This window comes from Lutra lutra, chromosome 7 (assembly GCF_902655055.1).
Source record: "Lutra lutra chromosome 7, mLutLut1.2, whole genome shotgun sequence".
NCBI lineage: Eukaryota > Metazoa > Chordata > Mammalia > Carnivora > Mustelidae > Lutra > Lutra lutra.
The window spans coordinates 87985109-88009849 of record NC_062284.1 but is presented as its reverse complement, the minus strand read 5'-3'; positions in this window follow the sequence as shown (position 1 = coordinate 88009849).

Sequence of the window (24741 nt, the reverse complement as noted above, 5' to 3'; positions counted from 1 at the left end):
AAGTGCCTCTGGCTTTCGAATTGCATGCTGTCTTCTGCTGGCTCTATTCTTCTTTCCCCTTTTACATCTATACAACATGAATATTTAGCGTACTCAAACCAGGGGTAAAGAAAAAACTCTAAATTGACTCAAGAATGGTCACCTAGGCTGTTCCCGTCCTTCTGTCTAATTTAAAACTGTTACATATCTCTCCTGCTGGAGTCATTACTAGTTCTTGAGTAAGTCCATTTAATGTCCTAATTAGTCCCAGGGGGGAGATGTTCGCAATATGGAGACAGTTTTTCCTTTTCCTGATAACCAATTTGTGCTTAATTCTTCTTAATTTCTTCTCATTCTTTCTATTTAAAATCTTTTGTGGTGTTTACAGTTCACAGAAAGAGTACTTGTAAACTGTTCTTTCCTGAGGCAAGCCAAATGTGTTAAATGATGTTATTTTTCACACAAACATCAATTCTCTTTTCCAAATTACTTTTGATGTTCTCAGTGGAGCTTTAGGCAATGTGTATATTGAGGTATACCTCAATTTTACAAAGTAGATGTATTACTGAAGATTGTGTTCAAAATTTTCAAATTGAATCCTACTGTTTCATTGACTGAGTTGTAAAATTGGAATTGTGCTTCCCTGGGGGTGGAGGGAAATCCCATAATGGTCTTAATTAAAACTTTTGTTAGAGAAAAGGTGAACATCAAGGTTAGCTTCATGTTATTGTACTGCAATGTTTCCTGGGAGTATTAGTCTCAGTGGTGGTTTATTTTGAGGTTTCACAATAAAACTGGGGTATCTCTAAGCATTCCCCATGGCCCTTTGACATAACAGAAAGACTCTGGCTGCCTTGCTAAGCTCTTCTTAGTACAGGCGCTGAGCGAGGGGCTAGTTGCCGGAAACCTTTGGCCTCTGGCCCAGGGGAGATGATACCAAGGACTGTGGCCTTCTTTACTAATGCTAATCAGGGATGGTTACTACATTTTAGATTTTTGAGAACAACTGAATCTTTCTTTTTCTCTAAGATTTTATTTATTTATTTGAGAGAGAAAGTGCATATGCACGTGTGAGAGCATAAGGTTGCGGGCGGGGGCGGGGGCGGCTAGGGGGCAGGCAAAGGGAGAAGCATACTCCCAGCTGAGTAGGGAGCCTGACCTGGGGCTTGATCCCAGGATCCTGAGATCCTGACTGGAGCTGAAGGCAGATGCTTAACGGACGGAACCTCCCAGGCACCCCTGAGGACAGTTGAATCTTAAATATCCTGTTTCATTGCCTCCATGGGATTATTCAGGCTTTCTACTATTCTTCTACTACAGGGTTCTGAGAAGTGTAACAATGTAAGTGGAAGAAAATGACATCACTGAGAAGTGAAAATATTTATCGATCAGTCTAGAGAATATAGATATGATTTTTCTCTAATTTTATTAATGTAGTTTTAGTAAATTTTGTATCTAGCAGATTGATTTTTGTTACCAAGAGACTGTTTCTCTTGTGCATATATGAAAAGAGAGGAAGTAACTATATACTCAGGCACAGAGGAGAGGCAGACAGGAGCTAAACATAACAACAACTGATAGGAGTGAGAGGAAAAACTGAATTTAGGGAACATTCTTGCTGGAAGTGCTAGATGGAAATAAGAAAAAAAAGTGGCTGTTACTTCTTTATAAATAACTTTCTAGTCACATTTCTCCTCATCTAATTTTATTGTCTCATATACATATTATTTTCTTGTTATTCATCTTTTTTTCCCCCAGTTTTTCTGTTCTCTGCCACATATCTAACTTCCTCAACTAATAGCCTTGCTGAGGGGTTGTTTGGGTTAAGTTGGGGATATTGTGCCATTATGCAATTTATGTTTTAAATTTATGAGGGGTCTTAAGTACATATTCCTGAATATGGTTAGTGAAATTTCTTAGACCCCTGTTCTAGGGATTAAATAGTGATCACTGAAGGAAAATGAAAAAGAGGAGGTAAGAAGGTGAAGGAGGATTTGGTCTGGAAAGCAGAAGTCTGATGATAAATGAAAGGGAAATAAATAAGAAACTCTAGTATTTTGAGTTAGTCATTATGCCAGTGAGTCTGACACTGACTGGACATTGAGAAGGCTCAGAATAATTTCCCCCACTCAACTGCCATGGGACTTGACATTCCACCAAGACAGACTGGTCCTGTGGGTCCACTCCATGGGCAGGGTAATTTAAAAGGCAGAGTTCTTATATGGCTGGCCCTAACCAAGAAGACAGGCATCATAAAACACAATTTAGCATGAAGTAATATGCTAGGGTTTTTCCTCTTAGGTAAATAGTTAGCATCTGGGCACTGAAGGAAATGAAAGTTTGAATAAAGCAATGTCATCTAGCCCCATTGCTTTAAACACCGTGTGTGTGCTGATGGCTGCCATCTCATATCTCTACTCCCAGCTCTGGGCTCTAGACAGACTATAGGACATCTTCATTTGGGAGTTTGTTTGTTAGTATCTCAAACTCGGATGCCAAGATGGGATTAGAGGTGCGATCCCATTTCCTGGGGAAAATGCCTGTGAGAAAAAATGGGGAGGGAGCTGGAGAAGAGTGGGGGACCTGGAGGAGGCTGGAGATCTGTGAGACTGTGTTGCAGGGCTGCCCCCTGTGAGGACAGAGGGAAGGAAAGCAAGAGTGGTTGGGAAGTTGTAGACCTTGGTGCATCTAAGAAACTTTCTGCAAGATTGATGTGGAGTTCTTGAGCCAAAGTCAGCATCAGAGGAGTCCTGTATCTTTCATGAATGGGCATGACTTCGTATCCCTCGTAGTCATCAACTGGGAATAGTCCAGAAGACTTGGTGTGAACTTGCTCCAGCAGCTGGGCTATTGGTCAAAACGCCCTGCACTGGAGATCTGAGGGACATGTTTTAATGGCTGCCACATGTTCCTAGACAAACTTTTGATTCTTTCTCATATCTGGTACTCTAAAAGTTATCTAGTTTCCTCATTTTGGTCAGCCATTGTTGGCTCAGCTGTAGATCTACTCATCAACACCACCACCACCTACTCTATCATCTTGCTTTTTGCCACCCCAACAACTGTTCTTCACAAAAAAGCTACTGTCCCTTTAAGAATATAAATCAGCTCATGCCACCTATCCTTTCAAATGCTGCCATGGCTTCCTATCTCATTGAAAATTTAGTCTGAATTTTCTAGCATGACCTTCAAACCTCTACATGATCTAATTCTCTTGCTAGCTCTCTCATAGAATCCCTTACCATTCTTTTTCCTTCACTCTGCTCTTCTAAAAATATAAGCCCAATCTTGCCTCAGGGCCTTTGCACTCCCCCCCTCCCCACCTTGGAATGCTCTTATCAGAGATATTCCTGGGGTTTACTTCTTTAGGATCTCTGCTCAAATGTTACTAGATCAGAGCTTCCTTCTTTGGCTAACTTATATTCCTCTGTTTTCTCCAATACCGTGTGATATGTATTTATCATTTTTGATTATTGTGTATTTCTGGTAATTACAATGTAAGCCCTATGAGGGCAAAGACTTTATCTATTTTGTTTATAGCTGTTTCCTTAGGGTCTGTCATGTAAGAGGTTTTCAATAAATATATATTGAGGGGCGTCTGGGTGGCTCAGTGGGTTAAAGCCTCTGCCTTCGGCTCGGGTCATGATCCCCGGGTCCTAGGATGGAGCCCCGCATCAGGCTCTCTGCTCAGTGGGGAGCCTGCTTTCTCCTCTATCTCTGCCTGCCTCTCTGCCTACTTGTAATCTCTGTCTGTCAAATAAATAAATGAAATCTTAGAAAAATATATATATTGAGTGAATGAATAAATGCAGTTTTAAAATCTGCAAAATTTGGACCCTACTGAACATGTATTCTGTTTCATATTTTGTAATCTACTTTTGCATAACATCATGAACATTTTTGAATACCTTAAGCATTCTTCTAAGCATCATATTTTATTTTAAGGCTTCAATTTATTGCATTTTATGGATGTGCCATAGTTTATTTGACTCCTATTATTTCCAATTTTTTGGCTATTATGTGAGTAATATTATAATGAGCATCATTACCCTTAAACTGAATGGAGACATTGACCAAGTATATTTTGCTTACCACAGATGCCTGGCAAATACTTGTTAACTGAGTGAATGTATAAACAAATAGCAAATATTTGACTCATATTTATTATTTCCTAAAGTAAAAACTTAGAAATTGAATTGTTAGTTTTATATATTCATTTTGTCAAACCAATTAATATTGTAAAATTGTCCTCTCAAAAGGGGTCACTTTGTGTTTCTACTGGCAGATACGAGGGTCTACTACTTCGTCAAAAAATACTCAACAAGTAAAACTTCCCAATTTGACTGATAACAAATATATCATTTTTATTTTATTTTATTTTTTGGATTTTATTTATTTATTTATTTGTCAGAGAGAGAGAGAGAGGGAGCATGAGCACAAGCAGGGGAAGTGGCAGACAGAGGGAGAGGGAGAAGCAGATTCTCTGCTGAATAGGGAGCCCTATTAGGGCTTGCTCCCTGACAGAGCCACTCAGGTGTCTCCAAATATCTCATTTTAATTTATATTATTCCATACCAGAGAAGTTACATTTTTATCATGGATTTATTGGCCATTTGCACTGCTTTTTAAATGAATCTACTGTTCTTGTCCCTTGATGTTTCAGACATGGTAAAAGGTATAGTTATGAGGTGTTGATGAGCTGTTTTGTTTTTAGAAGTGACTTAGCCTCTCTGAACTTCTGTTTCCTAACTGTAATGTGGGAAGAGTGATGGTGCCTGCCTTCTTGGGGCTCCCCTATGCAAATTGGCAAGGAATCTGGGCTGGAGTCAACCTCATGTATATGGTACTCTCCTTATCTTTTGTATGGTCCTGGAGAGTTGAATTGTAAAGGAAAAAAAAAATTTCCTGGAGTTGTGGTAAGGAGTCAATGAGAAAAGTCATATAAAATGCATAGCAAGTGCCTGGTACAGAGTAAGGGCTAATAAATGAGAGCATCTCCTGCTGTTCTGGGCGAGGTAACCATATTTCATGTAGCTTTGGAATCTTGGAGCCTAACAGAGTGCCTGGGATACTAGTAAATATTAGTAGTGCCTTTGCTGCTCAATCAGTGTTATAAGATGAAAGATTGTATAAACCTTGGGTGACAATGGGACCCTTGTCTTAGCTAACGTTTCTGTCTCTGATTCAGCTCCCTGTTTATCTGGCCTTAGAGAACCTGCCTCAATCTTCAAGGCTTCTTGTTTTCCTACCAACCTTGACCTTGGGTCTGCCAGGTTATGGTGTAATAGATTCATACTGCCAAGCAGAGTTTCAGACCTGAGTTTTCCTAGAGAGTTATGAGCTGTTTCTGCCAATGAGCTGTCTAAATGGAGAGTCAATAGAGATGTCGTTTCATCTATTTTTTCTGTCTCAAAGGTATTTCATTACACATGGTTTCTCTAAAAATATCTTTACTATATTTTATTTAATCACTTGGGGGAACACCCAAGAGAAAACAATTGTATTTATCCATAAATAACCAGGAGAGGGGCTTCTTTAGAAGTAAAGTGCTCTAGGGGGGCTGATAACTGATGGCATTTTCTTTGCCTCTCCAGATATCCTTTAGAGAGATGCCCTAGAGAGATAATATGATAAAGTATGAATAAGATGGAAAAAAAAAAAAAAACCTTAAAGACCCCAAATGTACTTTGAAAAATAAGTCAGAGGGAGGACCTAAATTCATGAAATCGAATGTTCCATTAAAATATTTTCCTCTCCCTATTGCCATTACCCATTTAATTTCACCATGGGCTGGTCTTTTGGGGTTTCTTGAGGTCTCAGTTTAATTTGAGACTCTGCTCTGGAACCAACTAGCAAAAAAGAAAGCTCAGTACAATGAATGCTCTGACTGAACTAATTATATTTATTGAGGCTGTGTTGAAATGATGGTCAAGCTTCCTTTTGGGAAATACTTACTTGATGGGAGAGTTAACATTTATAGTTGACATTCCTGAATTAACATAACTATGGCTGAAATCATTTTTCTTTTTTATCATTCTTTGCCATGCCTTACTTAATCACTAAATGCTGTCTGCTCTGAGCAACCTTGATAGATGAGGGAACACGCTAGTAAATAACAGATATATTTGTAGTGCTTGCCAAATAAAAAAGAAATGCATCTTTGCCGTTGCAATGTAACTGGAACAGATGTGTGAATATTTTAAAACATGGTTGATGTTGTAAATTAAGATTTTGGTCATTAGAATAAATTAAAATTTTTCTACTTAATCATTTTATGATGTGGCAGAAAACAGTGTTGCTCACATGGTGACCCTCTTGACAAGTCACCAACCATCTGGAGAAAAAAAAAACAAACACCCCTCTCCAATTAATTATTCAGATGCTTTAAAAAATATGGAATATAGAAATATTTTGTCTTCATGAAGAATAATAAATAAATTCAGTAATCAAGTGATATTTACTCTAACATAGAAAATGTAAACTTATTGTACAATAGTACAGACAATAATAGCACAAAAATGAACCCAAGTTCTTTGTTTTATTAATTAGCTGATTTAAATGTAACATGCCTGGTTTCGAGAAAGTTTTAAGAGTATAAAATGGTACATTTAAACACCAAGATCAGATAGCTTTTTAAAAGTGAAGAAATAGGGATAAAAGGGGAAAGAGAATGTTTGGATGTAACATGAAACTCCTGGTAAGAGGCGCACATTAAAAACATGCCATGCAGGTTTTGGCCGGGGGTGGGTTGCAAATTGAGCACTAACTTCTCTAGTAGCCAAGCTGGAGGAAACATGATTCACAGGATTCACAGTGTTTACAGGATGAAAATTGAGTCCTGCATCTGGCTTGCTGCTCAGCGGGGAGTCTGCTTCTCCCTCGGCCCCTCACTGGTGCTCTCTCTCTCTCTCTCTCTCTCTCACTCTGTCTCTATTTCTCAATTAAATAAATAGATAAATAACAAATACAGAGAGTCATTTCATAGCACACTTTCTTGTTATCCCTGGTGTAGGCCAAAGGCATCATGCTCATGCATGGTTACCAGATAGCAATGTACGATGTGGTGAGAATGTAGCAGTGGAGCCCAGGGTCCTGAGGCCACCAGAGGCTGGGCTGTGTGTGTGGGGAAGAGATTCGGTTCTGCTCATGAGGTGGGATCTTGCAGTGCTTCCTAAAAGACACACTTAAAATGAGCTCTGAAAGCAGAGTAGGAGCACCCCATGGAGACAGCCTGGTATGCTATTTTGTAACACATCTACATGAAAAAAATATTCCTTTTGCTTCTGTTTTCTTTTATTATTTTAGGTAAATATTCCTTTCAAAATATTTATTCTTCTCTTTTTGAAATAAAAAAATACACAGCTGTCTAAAACACCTAAAAAGCTAGAAATATAAAGCAGAAAATAGAAATTACCCAGGAATAGAAATGGCTAGTATATTCATATATTTTCTTCCAGGTTTTTGTATGTTATGTATGTACATATGTGACTTTCAAAATTGAGATCATACTGTATGGATAATTTTGCATCCATTTAAACATAACATTGTATCTTTTCCCAAATAATTAACATTTTTGGGAAACTTTAAATAGCTGTGTCTTATATACATCTCAGTTCACTGTAATCATTTATGTAATCAATTATGTTTTTTCCTAATTGGAAGTGTGTGTTTCAGTTAACATTCTAATACATAATTGTTTGGAAAACTTCTGATGATTTACCTATAAGTTTTTCTAGATATGTAATTATTGAGTTAAAGAATATAAATATCTTCTAATCATTTGGTAACCAACTGAAGTTAAATTGAAGTGTTTCTACTTTAGTTAACATAAAACTTTGTGCTTACATATATATATGTATTGATTTATTTATATTTGTATATTTAGGAGTTTATTTTATTCTTTTTTTATTACATTCAGTTAGCCAACATATGGTACATCATTAGTTTTTGATGTAGTGTTCAATGATTCATTAGTAATCAAATGTATTTTTTAGTAAAGACAGATTTTTTTTTTTTTACAGAATAGAAAGCCTACACAGTATCCCCGTTGTCCATGGGGAATATGTTCCAAGACCTTCAGTAGATGCCTGAGATAATGGATAGTACCAAACCCTATAATATACTGTTTTTTCCTTATCCAGGCATAACTATGGTGGAATTTAATTTGTAAATTAGACAGTAATATATTAACAATAATAACTAATAATAAAATAGAACAATTTTTTAGAACAATTTTAACCATATACTAAAATAGAAGTTATGGTCTCCCTCTCTCAAAATTTTGTACTGTATTCACCCTTATTTTTGTGATGATGTAGGATAATCAAATGCTTACATGATGATATGAAGTGGGGTACATGCTGTAGGCAGTGTGACATAGGGTGAATGTACTCAAGATATATCAGAAGGAGGATCATGGGCATCAGGACAGTGGTTAACAGCAAGTAACCAGAAATGTGGAAAGCAACACAGCAGATAAGGGGAGGGACTGTACACAGAACAGATGATTTGCCCCAAATTATGCAGTGTGTTTATGTATTTTGCCTGGATTGAGTCATGCTTTGTTTTTCTCCTTCATTGTGCATGTGTAGACACTCCAATGTCATTTAAAAATTGCTTTCTTTTTGCATGAAAATCATCAGGTGGCTTGGTGATTTGTTCTGGTGACTTATTATTATTATTATCTTGTCTTCTAAATGGCAAAGCTATAGATGAATTATAAAGTCCGCCTTGGGGGAATGGAATTGCATAACAGAGATATGAATTTATCTGCATGATACATTTTCAAGGTGATCTAATGACAAAAGGACACCAATCTCTTCCAAAATTGTCCTGAGAGGATGCTAGCACATTTCAGGCACACTCATGGAGTGGCAATGATGCTGGAAGCTACACTTGGCAAGTCCAGGTGGTGATAATCTGTATAAAGAGTGATGGTGAAATAAGGCAGTTGAATGGTTCAGCTAAATACACATTTTCATTTCAAACATGGCATGATCACAGCAAATGCAACTGCACTAATGTGTCTTATAGAATTCCACAAATTTTATTTCAGTTTACACATGAAAGCACACCTTGAAGGAAACATTTTGGTCCTTGGACATAATCAAAACTTATGAACTAGCAATGCCCTAAAGTCTGCCTATAATGCTTTCCTTGGTTCTCCACAGGAGGTCCTCCTCCTAGTTCTCCAGGACCTGAATATGCTATACCCAATTCTGCTCAAGAGTCAAGAGAAGTAAATAGTACAGTTTACTTCTGTGCTGTTGATCATGAAAGGCTTTGAAAGTGGGAATATTAAGTGCTTTTTGGGGAAAGCAGGGCTGTGGATGAGGACTCAGATCTTATATGTAAAAATGTGAATCAGAAGAGTTTTGATCCATCAGAAATTTATCACCTTGAAATAAAAATGTTGCCATCCACAGAATTTGGAGTATAATCACTTTCAATTTGAGAAGTACAGTTTTTCTTTTAGTCTTCTGTGGAAATTTATTACAGTCAGACAAGGGGGAGTGGCTAATATCTGTGCAAATGTAATTGTAGCAATACATTTTCAGTAGTTTATTAACACTTACTAAGACTATCAGCCTATGAGGAAATAAAAACCCATCTGGAATATGTCTTTGATCATGTATAAATGATATTAAAATACAATATATTTCCAAATGCAAACTTATTGGACAGCTTCCCAAAGGGAATTCACAGCCCAGTGATTTCAGTGCGTGAACTCATTAGAGCATGGCTCATTACCTATTGCGCAGTGGAAAAGCCAGCTACAAACATCCTTGTCCTGCCTGAGTCCATTACGAGCAGAGTTTTGGTCTGAATTGTTTTTGCAGCAAAGGTTGTTAGTGAACATGGTGATCCCAACTCAATGAACTGCTAGTCTGTTCCTGTCATTTTATGAGCTGTGCATTAGAATTATGGGAAGCCCACCTGTTCATGCTCCAGGTCTGCTTGGCAATTAATGCCAATGCATGTGAATTGATGTTTTACTTAGTTCTTGAGAAGTATGATTTGTCCTCTCTCAGTGAGCTCCACTTTCTCCAGTAAAGCCTGGGATTTCATATCTAGGCAAATCCACACATGTATTTTAATTTTCTTTGGGATGTACATTGATCCTTTCTTGTGGGAGTCAAGCCACTGTTTTATTTGCAAGAAGAAGATTTTGTTTGAAAAAACAAATCCTCTGTTTTGAGGAGGCATACACAAAATCTTGTTTTTAAATAATTTAGAATCTTTTAATGCCATTTCCTACTTTTTGCTTTGGTGCATTCTTATGATTTTGCATTTACTGCTATTGTCAAAAGCCATAACAAATTAATATAAATTTAATAAATATATAATTTATATATTAATTAATTAAATATCTAAAATTAATATTAAATATTTATTTAATTATTTAATTATTCAATTATCATATAAATAATATAAAATTATTTAATATTAAATATTAATATCAATAGTAAATGATTAAATATTTATTTAAATAAATAAATATTTTAAAAATATAAATTTTCTAATTTTTCTAATTTCTAATGTAAAATTTCTAATTTCTAATTTATGTATAATATATTCAGAGTTTGCTGGGCATTGGGAAGCAGATTGTTTCATTTAGAGAGCTGGTGATTTAGTTAACGGGGGTAGAAAAGAATAACATATGTATATCCACAGTACTAACTAGAAACTCATCTATAATCAAATACGGCATTATGTATACACTTTAAATATTGCAAGAGTTTAGGCATTGTTAGTGGGTGGAGCAGAATGGAAAGAACACAGTGTGTGGGGTGAAGAGACCTGTTGATCAGATTGGGACAAGAAGTGGCAGGGGTACATATTGGGTGGGAAATACATTAGAGCTGGTAAGGCCTTCAGTGCCATGCCAGGGTCAAAGAGTTTGGTTTTGATTTGAAATAGCAGGAATATATTATAGTTTCTGAATTAGAGAGATGATTATTGTGGTTTTAGAAAGATTTATATGCCAGTGTTGCATAGACATAATTTATAGAGGGAAAATATAAATGCAGAGTGAAATTTAAAAAATCATTTTTCATCTATCTAATGGTCTTTCTAAGGTGTCCTAATTTGCCATGTGGTTTACTGTAGAATCAATTTTATTTAGGGTAGAGATGTTAATTAAACTTGGATGTTTCAGAGTCTGATGACTGGACTGACTGCTTCAATTATTGCTTGTGATTGTCTATAATCATTGCCAAAGTTGATTTAATAATAATCTACAGTTACCAGCTTCACATCATATTTATGATTTTATCATAATTATTATTTATTATATATTATAATAAATATTATATATTTATATTATATATTATTATATATAATATTATAATAAATATTATATATTTATTATTTTAAAGATGGCGTACACTTGCTTTATGAGTGAATTTCGAGAAATTTCTGGAATCCTTAAGAAACTGTGTAAGTCAGAATAGGCTAAGTTTGCTGAAATAACAACTGCCAAATCTCAGTATGGCTCAACACCATAAAAGTGTATTTCTGGTAAATGTTTGCTTATGCTAAATGTCTCTTGTGAGTCATTGCAGTAAATGCAGTCACTTGGAGCCCTTATCTCAATATGTTCTCCCATACTTGCCAAGGCAGGAAAAAAAAGGAAATTGGCTAATTATGTACTGTTTCTTAAGGCTAGAGGGACACATGTAATTTTGAGTCACATTTTGTTGGCCAAAGTAAATGACCTGGCTATGCCTAACTTCAGAGTAGTCGGTGAGTGCTCTGCTGTCATATGCTCAAAATAGGGGAAAACAGGGTGTGTGTGAACATCTCTAATGACTACCACAGGGATATAGCTCCTTTTCAAAGCACCCGTGAGCATAGGTCTAGAAAGAATAATATCTTTCAAATGAAATTATCCTACTGAGAATTATTTCATCCACTGCTTAGGTCTATAGGCTCATAGGCCCAGAGCAAATTAGAATTTTAATATAAATGGACAAGGTGACCCACAACATGACTGGAATATGATTCCCTATTATGAATTGGTAAGTGTGAGGAGAGACTGTGAAACCTTGTTATGTAAGTTCAGTAGTAGAGTCATACTTGTGTTCTGTACATTTTTAATGTGAATGGTGAAACAATTTATAATATATAAATAATCAAATATTTATAATATAAATACATGCATTTATGACTATATACATAGACTCCTATGTTACTTAGCTAATAGCTGCAGGATGAGTGATCAATGTTGGTGGCTCATGGTGACTATGGATTTATATATAGTTAGCATATACCCTGGATGACCTCTGAGAGCACAGCATGTGGATTTTTATAAAGTTTTAAGTGAGGGGGGTGCCTGGGTGGCTCAGTTGGTTAAGCGTCTTCAGCTTGGATCATGATTCCAGGGTCCTAGGATCAAGCCCCACGTTAGCAGCAAGAAGCCAGCTTCTCCCTCTCCTCCCTGCTCTTGTTCTTTTTTTTTTTTTTTTAAGATTTTATTTATTTGTCAGAGAGAGCGAGGGAGAGAGAGCGAGCACAGGCAGACAGAATGGCAGGCAGAGGCAGAGGGAGAAGCAGGTTCCCTGATGAGCAAGGAGCCCGATGCGGGACTCGATCCCAGGACGCTGGGATCATGACCTGAGCCGAAGGCAGCTGCTTAACCAACTGAGCCACCCAGGCGTCCCTCTTGTTCTCTGTCACTATCTCTGTTCCTCTGTCTCTCAAATAAATAAATAAAATATTTTTAAAAAGGTAAAGTTTTAAGTTAGAATACAAACTACATTTAAATTTATGTGCAACATACGATTTACCACTTATATAACATTTAAATTTATCCGCTGTATCTTGAAATTTCAAAATTCCATGAGTATAAAGTAAATCAGAATTTTATTTGAAGAAATAAAAAAGAATTTTATTTGATGAAATTAGTGTGGTCCATAAGGGCTGGCTCAGAAAACAATCCCAGTGGTAGACTATCGGCTCTACATAGTCAGCCACATCCCTCCCTGGTAATATCAGTCCTTAGATCTCCAACCAGTGTTGTGTGCTTCAGCTCTCTGTGTCCTTAGGAGTAGCTCCTTCCCCAGAAGCTCCTTGAAACCTTCTGGGAATACATGTAGTGCATGAGATCGAGCTTCTTCTAATGGGTATGAAGAAGTACAAACTTGAGATTTTAGCAATTGTTTGCATATGCCATGATATGATAAAACATGACTTATTTATTTGATATGTTTGGATAGCCTTAAGATGTATACTATACATTTTATACATTTATACTTACATTTTAGATTTTGGGAGTTGAGGTTAAAGTTGCTAAGAACTATTGCTGGGACTGGAAGGGATAGCCCTTTAAAATGGTGTATAGAAGTAGCAGTTGTGCTATTATTGTTCTAATGTCACAACATTGATATTAATAATACTGATCTCAGTGTGAGTCATTTATTTTTTAACAATAATTATGCAGGTGATGTTTATAATAGTTATGAGTTAATAGATGGCAATTGCATTGTCTATTGTATAATAATTATAAATATTAAAAGATAATTTTATGTCAAGTTTCAGAAGGAAACAAGCAAAAAATTGTGAGGTAATAGTTACTAGGGATATAAAATAAAGGGTATTTGAATGGGGTAATAGATCTGATTTCAGCTTCCCTATTTAACCTGACTAAAAATGATTTTTAGATACTGAGTAATCAGTGGGAATGAAAATATCCTAAAGCTCTTAAAAGTTGCAAAACAATAATGGCACCAGAAAGGTGTTATGTTATTGCTAACATCAGTCTAGTATTGAGCTGATGAACTCAGATGTCAGACATTGAAGTATGCCTCTGTTACCTAGACTTTTTAGATTCTTCATAAAGGACACAGGAAAATGTATTTTTCAGAATTGTTTAACCAACTTAAAGTCAGGTGCATTCTGTATACATTTACAATAACTATTAGGAATAACCACAAAATAATATATATTTCTGTATGTGTATGTGTTCATAAAGATGAAATGTTTTCAATTTATGTTAAGACCAAAATTGGTTTTCTCTTTGAGATTTTATATTGCAAAATATATCAGTTTGTTTTGTTATCTTTCAGGTAGCCTCACAGTATGTTTTTTTTTGTTGTTGTTGTTTTGTTTTTAACCACCCCAACCCCCCTTTCTTCTCTAGGTTACCATCAGGGGAACTCATCTCAAGGGGTCTCCTATTAGTGATTTCAGCTCTTGCCCTCCACTTATATCCCTTTCCAGATTTCTTTCATCCTCTTATGTTACAGGTTCTTCTGGTAAGTTGCTTTATTATCATTCTCTCTCTAGTCACTGATGTTACTTAGAAGAAGGCAATTCAGTGTGTGTCCATGAGGGAGTGGGTGGGGCACAGAAGACTACGCATGTCTTGGTGCTCGAAATAGGATGCAGTACTATCCCCTGTCATATAAATGGGATAGGTACATACAAAAATGGGATAGGTAAGGAAGAGAGGTGTTAAAGTACTAGATTAGACCCAAGACAAATTATTCATGTGAAACCCTATGTTGATAACCCAACATGTTTTGCTCAGGTCTTCCAGAAAAGGAAGGCCTAGGGCCACTGGTCAGCACTTGCCTATTCAACATGAGTTACCTGAACTGGCTCCAAAACTTTCCTTTGCTCTATATAAAGAAAGTCCCCCTGCTTTAACCAGTCAGCACATACCAAATATAACTGCTCACTTTGGTCTATAAAAACCTCTCACCCTGTACAGCTCTGAAGTGCTCCTTTCTATCTGCTAGATTGGATGCTGCCTGATTCATGAATTGTTGACTAAAAGCCTATAAAACCAGTAAATTGTGGAAAAACTTTCTTTTAATGGAAGCAAGGCCCTGGAAGTGCTGTAGATTGAGTGGGGGCAACTAAGTATATGGAACTGAAATCAGGAAGGTACAGAATGAGGGTAGACTAGGTCACAACTCTTCTATGTATATTGCCAGTTAAGGATATCTTACTCTTACTCTATCACATGTATTCAGGCTGAGTCTACTTGCATTCAAGCAAATATTGAGGCACTTATGTAGGTAATTTAAACCAAAAACAACCAAATTCTCCCCGTAGACATGAATTTTCTAGATAGTACAGGCAAACATGTATTTGAGGTAATGAATTATGCAGAAAATCTCTTCAATTCATCATTATATTTTTTTCCTTGAGCTTTTCACAAATACAACTTGTTAGTGAAATATAAAGGAATAGAAATGTGTCTCAGAGATTTAGATTTCTTTTAGATTTATGGCTTGTTATTTGAGTTCCTACCCGATTTCCTCTGAGATATCGTGGTTTTGTACATTCTCAGCATACATTGTCATTTGTTTGTTTTCTTTGGCATGGTGTCCGATATTTGTTGTACACTTTGGGAAACCGCCTTCATACTTAAGAAGATCACTGGTCAATCTCAAAAGAGATAGTATTTTTAATCTTTGACATTTTTTTGTCTAAACTTTAAGCTTTTTCTTTTACAGTGCTATCTCCTAGTGATTGAGATACAATGCTAGAAAGGCCTAGACTAGTCTCCATTAGCTATGGAAAGTAAGAGAAAGGATATTATGGCTAATATAAAGGAACCATGCCTCACTGAATCTGCATTTTGTGCATTGTGTTATTAACTATTTGGAGGTATATAATGTTCCTGATAATAAAATAAAGTCACATTATGGAAACTCAGAAGAACTTGGGAAGTTGCCACATTTCTTAATTCCTCCCTTTGACTTTGTAACTCCTCCTCTACCACGTGGAGAACATTGGATTTATTCTTCTTAAGCCAAGCTTTACCTTTGCCTTGAATTCATTGATTGTTTAGTATATTTGTAGTTTGGGAAGGGGGAGACGAGAGCTAACATTTTGATTTTTCATGGTTTTTCTTGGTGATTGGATCTGGATATGCAAAGAGAAGGCAGATTTCTCTGTTTGTTTACCCTCCCAGCTCCAAATAAGCTGTACACATTCAACACATTGAATGAAAAGCCAGGGAGTACTTCCCTGTAAGCTGCAGGCTCCTCTGGGAGAACATTGAGATTTAAGCCAGTAAAGATCAAATGAATCCCACTGAAGACTTTTAAAAAAGGAACTCAAGCAAGAGGTCTGGTGAACTCAGCACACTACTTTTTAATTTTTTTTTAAACTAACAGTTGTTTATTACGTGCTTTGTTAAAAATTCAGATGTCTCCCGATACTTCGTTCCACTTTTTCTGCTTCCCACTTGCTATGACAAATAAGCTGGGGAAGGAGGGCATGAGGGCAAGACCTCATCAGAAGTATTTACTCAGAAGTGAGTAGAGATAATATCACTGCAAATAACACCAGGTCCTCTGGAAGAAGTCAAGGTCACAGACAAGGACATGATTTAAATCGGAAGGGCAGAGTTAACACAAAGTAAAGTTTAGGCTGGGCCCCATCCACGGTCCCGATTTCCTATGGTTCCTGTAGATTAATAGCTCTTAAAAGGTCCTCCTTGATCTGGCTTGCTATATCTTCATCTTTTTTTTCTCTCTGGTTCCTAATTTCAACTCTCCCGCAAGCCAGTGAATTTTCTTCAATTTCCTCAGAGAGGCTTGCTCTCTCACTGCTAAGCCTTCATTCACATGTTCTGTCTGGCTAACTGCTCTAGTGCAGGGAAGAAGCACTTTGTTTACAGAGAGTCAAATGCCAAGGAGAAATGTGGAAGAGGCTTTAGCACCCAATTAAACTTTTCTAGTTGATCTCATTAGGAACACTTAAAGGACATAGCGAAAGAGAGAACATAAAGGAACAATGGGTAACTTCCTGCAGTGTTGTTAAATAGGAGTAAATGCTTATGATTTTTCCTACTCTTAATTGACCACATAGTCAGTCTGCATATAAGATTCCTGACAGAAATATTAACCTTGAATTCCCTACTACTTGGTGCTTTCTGAGAGCTCACTTAGAGGAATAATGTTCATGGTGGGACAGCAATCTATTTATTTTTCTAGATAAATACTACCCCTGGACCAAGTCATATTATCAGAAAGCAGTAAATGGTTTTAAGTGAGTTATACTTTGATGTCCTGCTCTTTATGTACTACGTGAAATTTTACCCTTTATGAAGCACTTGTATGTAAGTGGCCGTATTTATGAAGGAGATTTTGTTAAATATGACCCACACTTGATGACTCAGCAATTTCACTCTTAGATGAAAGTCCTGTAGATTTTCAACAGGAGATGTGAACACAATATTCATAGCACCACTCTTCACAATAGCAAAAACTACAAAATAAACACTCACCAATGAGAAAATAAATGAACAAATTGTGTTATAGTCCCCCACAATGGAGGCTATAAAAATAAATGGATTACAGCAATATACAATAATATAAATGGATTTTTTTTTTTGGTTTGCTTTAGAATTTTTAAAGACTTAATTTTTTAGAGCAGTTTGATCTACAACAGAATTGAGAGGAAGGTACTGAGCTTTCTCATATGCCCTCATACCTCCATAGCTTACCTCATTAGAGCTTCATTCACCAGAACGGTGCATTTGTTACCAAGGATGAACCTACATGACACATTATGATCACCCAAAAGTCCATAGTTTACCTTAGGGTTCACTTGAGGTTGTATACATATATTGGGTTTGGATAAATGTATAATGACATATCTATCATTACACTATCATATACAGTATTTTCATTGCCCTAAAAATTCTCTATGCTCTGCCTATTCATCCAGCCCCTCCACAGCTCCTGGTAAGCACTGATCTTAGTGATATATGTCTCTTTGTAGTTTTGCCTTAATATGGATGAATCTTAGGAACATAATATTAATTGAGAAAATAAGTCCTAAAAATTATATACAAAATGATATTCATTTAAATAAGGTTGGAAACAAAATAAGAAAAAAATAGAATTTTAGGACTACATATAAATAATTGTAATATCCTATATAAAAAGGAACCTAGGGAGTGAGGAATATGTGATTCAGGATGATTGTTACTTTTGGTGGGAATCTAGCGATTGGGCTATGTTGGGACCATAGAATTGGTGTGGGTTAATGTCAAGGTCCTAGCTTTGCTTGTGGGTGGTAGATTCATAGATACTTATTACATTATTAAAACTAATCATAGATACTTATTACATTATTAAGACTATTAAAACTAGAAGTGGGGAGAAAAGAACAGCCTCCAGCATAATTTACAGAATCTTCTTAATGAGGATCTCTGGGAAGATTTTTTTCCCCAGATTGTGAAATCTAAGTTTCTCCTAAAAAAGTTGCTGTTTTTAAAATCATAATTTTCTAACTGATTGCATTCTTTTCTTTGCTTTGGCTCCTAGAAAGTTCAGAGTTAAATCTACAGGATGTCTTTAGAAATTGTACAGGAACTTATGGTATACATTTTGGTATCTAACTTGAATCCTGGTTTAATCTTATTATTCTACCCAGTTTCTCTTAGTTTCGATTTTTTAAATTTAAAAATGCCATTTTTTGCTGTTTTTATATGAGCTGCCATAAATTAGGCAGAGGCTATAAATAAATGGAAGCAGATTTGCCCTGTTATTTTGGACAGTATCTAGCATCTCTTGCTTGAGAAGGAGGATGATACCTGGCAATGAGTTGGTACATCGTTACAAAGTATTGGTGTTTATTGTGTGTTATACTTTGTAGGAAAGGAATGGGCATATTTGTTAGGACCGGTCTGGGGAAAATCTATTTAAATATACATTCTATAATAATTTTGAGTAGTTCTCTGGAATATCTATCATTCTATGAAAGTCATCTCTTGGTTGTACCTATTTATATAGGTTTTAAGTTAAGTGGAGTAAATTAACTCTAACCTCAGAAAATGGTGTGAGATATTCAGGACTTGAGGATTGGAATTGTCTCTTTCCAGGGCAAGCATATGGTCATGGACAAAGCCAAGATCTAAGTTATGGAAATACTGTTCCCTTGAGTCTGGATTGCTAGTTCATTGAGAATAGACTTGATTATGTTTAAGAGAACATTTTCTACATTAAGGTCACAATCTCATCAGAAAACTGTGTTGTCCAGCGTTGCTATGTTTTCATGGTCCACCCCCCCCCCCCCCCCAAAATGTATTTAACTGTTTGGACTCAGAGCCATGTCGTACAAAATTAAGAAAACTAACACCTTCCATTATACTATATTTTTAAAAAAACTGCTTTGGATCAAAGATGCTAATAAGCAATATCGTATTCATATTCTTTGAGAAATTTATAAGTTTGGAAAAAAATATTTGTAAAAATTTGCTAATGATTAGTTACAGTCTGCCCCCTGAATGTGGCATCTCCAAAATCATTAGCAAATAAAATTTCTCTTTGATATATCCTTATAACCTTATTTTCATTTGGAATAAAAGAATTTAGGTATTTCTTGAGTTTCTCATTGTTTGGCATATAAACAACATTAGGTGGAACCGTAGTTCTCAAAACAAGTAGAAACCCAATTTTCTTTTAAATAAATCAGAGTTGCAGGAGATAATTTCCTCTAAGGTGTTTATATTAAGGAAAAATTAAAAGCTTATATGTCCATTTCTTCTTCATTAGCATTATATATCAGAAATTTAGTGCAGAAAGAAGAAAGCATTTGTCTAGATTCTAACATGTAAATTCCTGGCATTTCAAGACACAGTTGATAAAGATTTGTTGAGAACGTGTTGCTAATTAGACTAAAATCTACAAGTAGTATCATTTAAAGTATATTTAGTTTTGCTTCTTCACACTGACATAAATGGCACCACACTTAAACTGTTCTAGGTGAACATGCATTTTATTTTATTTTTAAATTTTATTTTTTTTGAAGTATTCTAAAACACTTTTTGTATGTGAAGCAGTATGGCAGGTGTAGTAAAGAATACAAAGATAAGGGGCACCTGGGTGGCTCAGTGGATTAAAGCCTCTGCCTTCAGCTCAGGTCGTGATCCTGGGGTCCTCGGGTCAAGCCCCACATTGGGCTCTCTGCTCAGCAGGGAGCCTACTTCCCCCTCTCTATCTGCCTGTCTCTCTACCTACTTGTGATCTCTGTCTGTCAAATAAATAAATAAATAAATAAATAAATAAATAAATAAATAAAATCTTAAAAAAAAATACAAAGATGAGTAAATATGATTCCTGTTCTTGAAGAGAGTACAATTTGGTAATAGGGATGAGACAAACATACATGAGTATATTGTAAGGATGCAGTGGCATAAGAGAAGAACAAGTAGAAGGGCTCATCTCAGTCTTGCTAATCATGAAGGCCTTTCCAGATAAGGTGAGCTTATATCCTGGTTTGCCTGAGATAGTCCTAGTTTCGGTTTATTGTCCTTGGATAACTATGTGTAAGACACTCCTCCATTCTCAAAGGCATTTCAGTTTGGAAGAAAAATCATATGGTTATTCTACTTATGTATAAAGCTGAGTTTAAGACTTACTTTGAAGATTAGATAGGATTTCAACAAGTGGAACTCCATACTATTGAGGAATTGATCAATTCATATCTGGAGATGTGTAGACATCAGGGAAAAATGGTAAAGAAAATTTTGCTTGGGCCGAGTGTTAAAGATGATTAGGTATGCATTTGTGGGTAATGGGAAGGAGACAACATCAGGAAAACATCAGGGATAGGAAATGCATGTCATAGCTGGAGAAGTATTAGTAATGGGTATTAATGGGTCATTAGTGGGAAATGTGCCTGAGGAAGTGGTCAGAGGCCAGGCCTTGAAGGGTTTGCATACATGCACTGGAACTAGGACTTCATCTTGGAAGCAATGAGGGTAGTGGTATTGGGGTGCCATCAAAAAACTTTAGTCCAGAGAGCATCATACTGAAGTTTGTATCTGAAAATGTGATGAAGGCATGGAAGAGAGCTTGGAAGGGTATGAGCTTGGAGACATTAAGGCCAATTAAAAGACCATCACAGTAGTCACAATAAGAAAAAATTAAGGTCTGAACCAAGATAATGACAACAGAAATAAAGCCATACATCAAAGGATAATACGGAAAATGTTTTTTCCAAACAAATTTCTCTTAGCTCTTGACCTGCATATAATTCTGCTTTTAATACTGATTAGATTCAAACTTCAAAACTTCAAGAATTGTATAAATTTAGTTTGATTTCATGAATTTAGAAAAATAAAATTTTCTATGTATTGACCAGAATGGCTTTCATCTTCCCATGTCAATGTCTTCAAGGAAATTTATCATTCAATGTCTTGTTCTTTATTACCAGCAAGAGGAAACAGAATAAAGTATGTTTCCAAATGAGTCCCTTAGTTAACAGACATCTGTCTATCTATACATGGAAAGTGAAGTGTGGTGTTTAGAATTGTGATATTATCAGAATAATTCAGAATGAAATGCATTTAGATATTTTGGATGAAAACAGGAGTTCTGGGTCTAAAGTGGCTGGATAGTAGCAACAGTTCTCTGGTTTATTTTGTATACAGCCACAGCCTTACAGTACAGCCTAATAAAATGGACCTTTAAATGAAACAGGCTTTGATGGGAAATGCCTTGGAATCTTGTCTATTTCTTCTGCCTCCACCTGATAAATAGCTCCAGATAGTGCACAGGTAGAAGAAGAGTAAGACTATGTTTCCTTAACTACTCAGAAGTCATAAAAGTTTTGATATGTTCCTTAGGCTGATCCTAAAGGTGTAATCCCTTCGAGCCCTGGATGACTCATAAAAGTTTACTATAACCTTGGATTTGTACTCTCTTGATCTGCGTTTAACCAAATGGCTTGATTGCTTTTCAAATTGCCTTTTCATACCTAGAGTACAACTAAGCAGCCATTTTGCTCTTTGTGGGATCTCAAAGAAATAGGCTCTATTGATATATGCAACACATGAACTGTGGAATCAAAGCAATTACTGAATAGTTGAAGATGATAAACACTCATTAAAATATGCAGATCTTGGAAGAAAGGGAAACCCTTTCCTGCTTCATTAGTTAACTAAATGATTCTTGTTAATCTTTCATTTTTCTTGGTGTACATAGACACAACCAAAGTGCTCACTCAGTCAGTGGTTTACCTTGGTCTTGTTTGCTGATCTCATTCATTGCTTTCTGACCATCTTTACTTCCTCATGGGACATAGGTTGTTGTAAGCCTAAGATGCTATGATTTTCCCACCAAGGTTTATTGAATTCTTCTTAACCTAAGCCTCACTTTAATCTTATTCAACTATCCCAGGGACCAACCTAATAATTCATGCAGTCACCTCATTTAAGCAATAAATAAATTTAATTGAAAAAAAATTCTCACTTATAGGGAATAAAAAGCACAGAAAGTATAATAATTTATACTCTTTACTGAGTATGTATTATGCACAGGGATTTTTACATGAGTTATCCAAAGTAATCTTTACAGAAAGATAGGTACCACTATCACCATTTTATGGTGAGAGAGCAGAGGCTCTCACAACAGTGACTAAACTGATGACCTAATTTGTTTTGATACCCTGCACGCCCAAACACTAGGCTATACCCCAAGTGGGCTTTTGAATCTATGAGAGGTGATGAAACTGGTTAAAAATGTGGCTTGTGGAGTTCATCTTATATAATCATTTCCTTGAGAGGCTTCTGTTCTGTTACTATTCACTTGTTCTGATGTGTCCTCGAAAAAGACATAATAAACCTTCAGTTCTACAGTGGCAAGTATGGAAGGGTTGTCATTCTGACCCTCTCATATACCACACATAGATTTTATTTGGTTTTGTGGGATGACACTTGAAGAGTTTTTCTGGCAGGTTGGCTTTGCAAAAGAACGCTGACTTTTGCTATTTCAAAGGATGGAAATAAATAGAAATAACCTCCAGTTTCTCCAACCATTTTTTTCTCTCTTCATAAAACAGGGTTTCTTAAGTGTTAGGTTCTTACTTAAGTCTGATATCTCACACCAAAAATTGCCCTGTCAGTAACCAACATGCTATGGTCATCTTTGAGACCATTAAAAAAAAATCAAAGCCAGTCAGAAGCCCACTATATAATAACTTCTTTCCTCTCTTGTGTCTTAGAGTAGATTAATTATCAATTCAGCACTGAAAAAGATATCAGAAACTTGCCTTAATAAATATTCTGGCCCTATTTACTTGACAGTAGACACATGAGCATTTTGGAAAAGGCTTAACTGATGCACAGGACCATGAAATATTAATTTTTAAATGGGAGGGTTAGCACCGATTCTGAAAAACATGACCAGAATCTTGGCTTTAAAAAATATTGATTTTGGTCAAATTGAAGAGAGTTGATTAGACCATGACTAGTTGTCAGTCTCATAAATCAGGTTTGCAATAACCCTTATTTTTTAACACTTGCTGAGTGGATTAACATTACAGAAGAGGAAAAAAAAACTGGGGTGTAAATAACACAGTGGAGTTTGAAGGTGTTTGTTTTGGTACATACAAATATGTGGACTTAATATTTATTTCTTTTTCCTGAGCCTACAGATACTTCCCATATCCATTTCCAATATGAGTTATTTTGGCCTGGGTGTCTGCTCTACAAAATGATGTCAGTCAAATTAGCTCATTCTTGCTTGTAGTCTCACCAGACAGAGCAGCTTTTGACTTTTTACAGTTTTGAAAGTTAAATATAGTTTTCATATCCCACAGCAAAACCTACTCATTTTTTAGCATGATCCTATGGGACAATTTTTATATAATTGAAATATTTTAGATTTGGAAGTCTTTGTAACTTATATAAACTTATTACCTGTGTAAATTAGAAGTCTTTATAACTTGTGTAAGAATAAGGGGGCAAAGAGCTGAAGACATCTGAAGGTGGTCATGGAAAGGGAAGAGATCAGAATTAGCATTATTGAAGAGGAGACTGTTGTTATCATGGCCAGGAGCACAGGCTGACCTATGGAGAGCCAAAAGAGTCACTTACAGTACCATGCCATCTTGGTGATCACAGCTTTGTGGTAAAGCCTGAAATCAGGCAAGGTGATGCCCCCAGTTCTATTTTCCTTTTTCAACACTTCCTTAGCAATTCGGAGTCTCTTTTGGTTCCATACAAATTTTAGGATTGTTTGCTCCAGCTCTTTGAAAAATGCTGGTGGAATTTTGATCAGGATGGCGTTGAAAGTATAGATTGCTCTAGGCAGTAGAGACGTTTTAACAATGTTTATTCTTCCGATCCATGAGCATGAAATGCTCTTCCATCTTTTTGTGTCTTCTTCAATTTCTTTCATGAGTGTTCTGTAGTTCCTCGAGTACAGATCCTTTACCTCTTTGGTTAGGTTTATTACCAGGTATCTTATGGTTCTTGGTGCTATAGTAAATGGAATTGATTCTCTAATTTCTCTTTTTTATATTTTCATTGTGGGTGTATAAGAAAGCAACTGATTTCTGTGCATTGATTTCATATCCTGCCACATTACTGAATTGCTGTATGAGTTCTAGCATTTTGGGGGTGGAGTCTTTTGGGTTTTCCATAGAAAGTATCATGTCATCTGTGAAGAGAGAGAATTTGACTTCTTCATTGCCAATTTGAATACCTTTTATTTCTCTTTGTTATCTGATTGCTGTTGCTAGGACTTCTAATACTATGTTGAACAAGAGAGGTGAGAGTGGGCATCCTTGTCATGTTCCTGATCTCAAAGGGAAAGCTGTCGGGAGGACACATACTGCATGGAGCACTGGGTGTGGTACATAAACAATGAATTCTGGAACACTGAAAAGAAATTAAAAAAATAAATAAAAATTAAAAAAAAATAACAGTCTCTATTCTGTATTTTTTTTAAGATTTTTAAATTTATTTGACAGACAGTGATCACAAGTAGGCAGAGACACAGGCAGAAATAG